The sequence below is a fragment of the Bos grunniens genome, chromosome 8 (assembly GCF_055505025.1).
Source record: "Bos grunniens cultivar Pamir isolate PY7600 chromosome 8, Bosgru_T2T1.0, whole genome shotgun sequence".
Lineage (NCBI taxonomy): Eukaryota > Metazoa > Chordata > Mammalia > Artiodactyla > Bovidae > Bos > Bos grunniens.
Genome location: NC_141172.1, coordinates 89,829,329 through 89,834,054, shown reverse-complemented (window position 1 = coordinate 89,834,054; position 4,726 = coordinate 89,829,329). Strand labels below are relative to the sequence as shown.

Sequence of the window (4,726 nt, the reverse complement as noted above, 5' to 3'; positions counted from 1 at the left end):
AAATTTTCTTGAGCCCAAATTCTTACATCTTCTCATACCTAGAAAAAGACTAAAATTGTTAACAGTGACAACTACAATGGCTTATATGTTAATACCACAGTAAGAGGCTAAAGCCTACTTGTACAAACCTGGACAGCTGGCTGCCTGGCTATAAGTTTACATAAAGCACCTGTCTACACTGGGTTTGAGACGCATTCTCCTAAAAAAAAAGATGAGATTTATTTTGTCTGTTAAAGTGCAAGTTGTCACTCTTTCACCTGCTTCTGAGAACAGGGTTTGCTATACCTACATTCAAAATGTATACGACCAAACCAAATGGCTCCATTCTTACAGACAGGGCCATCTAAGGTTTGACTCTGTCTAGACCAGGATCAGATTTCCCGCCAAATGTAACCTGATTCTTATTCTTGCTTGGACTGCTGATTATAATAATTCTTTTACTGATTTTTGGTTTCTGCCTTTTAAATCTACTTGTCTAGTTTGTTCTTCCTAAAGGATACAATGGATTCCCAGACAAACTGACAGTGATGTAGAGATTCTGGTCACTCTTCAAGATGGACTCCCCTGATGTTCCACTCTGGTCATAGATCCAATCTTGATTTTGGAATTATAGTTTCCCAAAATTCACAGACTATTGGGAATGTGTAGTCTGTGGGCCTAACCTGGTGGGAAACTACTTCAGTAGTTATTCTTACTATTTGCACCCTGTATCTTTAATTGTCTAATGAATTTTGTATCTAAGCAGCTTGAGGCATTTAAGTTGCAAATGATTGTTCGTGCTTCTACAATTTCTACTGCCTCCTCTAGCTACTACTTGGGGCCCCTGGATCAGAAACACTAAATAAAAGGGTAAGAAGAATATGTTGCTTCAGCAACTTAGGGCCAGCGCCCCTCTCCAACACAGAGCAGTTAAAGACAGATTTCTTCACCCCTTTCCCATCAGCAACAATATTCTCCTAAAAGAAAAAGGGGAGAATGAGAGAGTTAAAGCATAAGCAGGTAGCCCAAGGCCCTTAAAGGAGGAGGCAGCAAACATTCCTTTATCCATTCTTTTGCCTTAGTCAGGTAGGACATGTTTCTTTTAAGCCCTGTACTGGTATTGCAACAATATATCTCGCTTGAGACCTGGCCTTCTTTAGGTCCAGAACTAACTGTTACAAAGCATAATATATCTTACTCATGGGTATGCTTTTCTTAGACTCTATCTTAATGATTATAATTGTAACAAATCTTGCCTGGGAGTCTGTTTCTCAACAACAATATATCTCGCCCAGAAACATGGTGCTCCGGAACTCCCCGAACTCCTTCCTTCTGGCTAATCTTGTACTGAAGTTATCTCAGGATGTGTGACTTGGGAAAGGGTCTGGTGGAACTCTTACAACCTCCAGATATTCTTTTTATCTGTTTTCAGCAGCCAGTTGAGAAGTATATAGTTCAGTTCAGTCGCTCAGTTGTGTCCGACTCTGTGACCCCATAGACTGCAGCACACCAGGCTTCCCTGTCCATAACCAACTCCTGGAGCTTACTCAAACTCATGTCCATCAAGTCAGTGATGCCATCCCACCATCTCATCGTCTGTCGTCCCCTTCTTTTCCCACTTTCAATCTTTCCCAGCATCAGGATCTTTTCCAGTGAGTCAGTTCTTTGCATCTGGTGGCCAAAGTATTGGAGTTTCAGCTTCAGCATCAGTCCTTCCATTGCATATTCAGGACTGATTTCCTTTAGGATGGACTGGTTGGATGTCCTTGCAGTCCAAAGGACTCTCAAGAGTCTTAACCAACACCAGAGTTGTTTTTTTTAAGCAGGGCATTATATGCTTCTCATATATGACAACCTGCTTAAAAACTAGTGACGGTGGGAACTCTCCTTCCCCCTTTTGTTAGAGGCTTTCTCTAAACTTTTCACTCTAATAAAACTTTGTTACACAAAGCGCTGAGTGACTGAGACTGTATTTCAGTCAAAACTGAAATTTTTGTGAAATTTTAGTTTTGAAATTTTCACCTTTAGAGACCAGGAATACCAGCACGATTCACCATAAGCTTTCAGTTTCGGGTGAGGTGCAGGTGGGACCTACTTCTTAAGGTCCTCAAGTTCATACTTTGCTCTAAGTTAACAAGGGCTCACCCCATACTCCTTCCAGGATCTACCTTGAAGGCCACCTGTGACTCTGGGGACCACTCAAAAACCCAGTTAACCTAGGGCTTGGGAAAACATCCTCAGCGCCATCTGGGAGAGAAAGTGATAACAACAAAGACAGGTCTCTCTCTGGAGAGTCCCCTCCCTGCTTGCTCACAGGCAAGTGAGGAAACCAAGGGAGCGCTGGAAGGACCCCCACATGGGGACATCCACAAAGCCCTCAGAGGTTCCTCTGACTGGACAGGAAGTCAAGGCATCTCTCAGGCTCCCACAGACAATTTTGTTGGCAGAATTGGCACAGTGAGCCTGTGGTGGGAGTGGACAAATGCAACCTGAATTCTAGTCAAAGTCCCAAAACAGCCAGGAATGAGCCACAGAGGGAAGCTGGGGGGCAGGCCTCCCCAGCATCTTGCTCTAGCATGACAGTCATGGACCTCAACGAATGCCCCCAATCTGCCAGGACCAAAGAATCTGTGGAGGAGGCCCTGCATGGTAAGGTAATTTTGAACCTAGAGTACTTATTAAATCCCAAGTCATTAATGTTGATATGAAGAGTTCACAATCTCCAAGGTCCAATAAAAATCCCTCCTCAAACACAAAGTTAGAATCAGGAAGATCTACACACCAATGAACAGTTTCATAAGCCTGAGTTTCAAGGGCACACTGTGAAACTGGTGTGCTCCTTCAAGACTGTGCCACTGACATGCTTCTCAAGGACTGTCACTCAGATATGTTCTTTGCTGCAAACATCTTGGCTTCTCAGGAATCTCTTTCCTATTCCCAGGACTTGCCCAGTGGAGATGTGTCCAATTACCAGACGTTCTATAACATTAACTCCAGTGGAGGGAGCACCCGGGGGCGGCAGGAGATCCTGAGACAGCAAACCCAATATAAGAATCTGAGCAATAAGTTTGTCCCCACTGATAGAAGAGAGACTTACAGGAGGTCCAAACTAGGACAGCATAAAAAGGGTTGGCAGAATAGAGGGCCTACGAGGCCTAAGGGATGAGTAACCTGGGCCAGCAAAAGATATCAGCAGAGTCCCAGAGAAGCAAATTAAACAGTTAAACCTGAAGAAGAGACAGGGTCCTTCAGAAAGCCACTTCAGAACACAGATTAAGCAGGTTCTGCAATGGATTTTCTCAAGTAAATGCAAAGGATAAGAACAGCCCCTGCAAAAAGGCAAGCTTGCAGCATCCGCCGCCCAGGGCCAGGAACCAGTCAAAAGCAGATTGATTACCGACAGCAGGGCTGTTGAGGATCAGACTCTCATGACAGCTGTTGGACAGATTCAAAGAAAAGATGGAGCTTCACCATCGACTTCATGCCTTGGAGTTAAATTGGTGCAAAGCAGAACTCTGGGCCCCATTAGGTTCACATTACGGCTACACTAGGTTTCTCTCCTACCCAGAGTAAAGGAGAGTGAGGAGAAACTCAGCCTTCAATAACTAAGTTACCCCCATGGGCCACATCTGTCCAAAAACGAGTAAGTAGACCAGTCCCAGGGACAGCAAGTGGACCGTCCCACCCAGGGAGCCAGGTCCCCCTCCAGGCAGAGCCTGCCAGCATGGATCAACAGTGACGTGTCCCAGGTTGTTTCTCTCCACTGTCCAAGGCGCTATCTTCTTCAGAAATACACCTCTTCTGGTCAATCAGAACACGCTTTTCACAGCATTCCTGGTAGGAAAACTCTTCTCCAGAAAAAAAAATTCATATTCTGCCAAGACAAAAGTTTTTCTCTCATGTTAGCACATCCTCTATGTGCTAATGGTTTCTTCCAACCACGTATTATTTTGTTTCCTGAAATAAGTTTTTTTTTTGTTTTTTGTTTTTTGTTTTCCCCATGAAAGGTGGTGGCCTCTGTCTGTGCCCTGCTGGGGGGTAGTGAGGGGATCAGGGGCCACTCTTCCCAGGTGCCTGCTTTGCCTTCCAAATGTGCCCCTAGTGTGGGAGGTAGAGGAAGGAGGCAGGTGGCAGAGGTGCCCAATAGATGGTGCAGTGACTAAGGAGCCCCTGGCGTCCCACCACCATCTGCAGCCCAGAGGAAAGAAGTTAGGGGCCCACGGCTCATGGTGGCCCCCCCCCAGAGTCTCCCCTTACTCCAGCTCCCAGAGCCCAGACAGAGGGAGAACACCTAGAGCTCTCCACAGAGGACCAGGCTCCCAGAGACAGCGGAGCCTCTGAGCAGGGAAGCTTTCACAGGACTGGGAGTTTGGGACAGACTCATGGTCTGTGATCCAAGGAAGCTCCTAGGAAACATGTGGGACTCAACAGGCCCAAGGTCTATGCTGGTGTCACAGCAAGTGTCAACTATTATCAGCATGTCAGAACCCCAACACGTAGGACCAGGACCTGGGAGGGAAGGGCAGCGGCACAGGCCTGCTTGTGCTGTGTTTTCTCCCTGGAGCCACGTCCTGCCTCTGGGCCCCATCCTCCAGGGTGGGCCCAGCAGTAGGGGCTCAGCCAGGGTCTGAGGGGAGAATCTGGGACTTAGATTACAGAGTGACCTCCAGAGCTCAGGCGAGGGGGGCACAGAGCAGGGACCTTGAGCCTGGTCATTCCGTCCCTGTGTGGGGTTAGTGGGAATCCT

General features: G+C 46.7%; 1 pseudogene; it reads left to right on the top strand.

The window, feature by feature from the left end:
* Window positions 1-1,278: 1,278 nt before the first annotated feature.
* Window positions 1,279-3,885, top strand: LOC147367663 (spermatogenesis-associated protein 31E1-like; annotated as a pseudogene).
* Window positions 3,886-4,726: the final 841 nt, after the last annotated feature.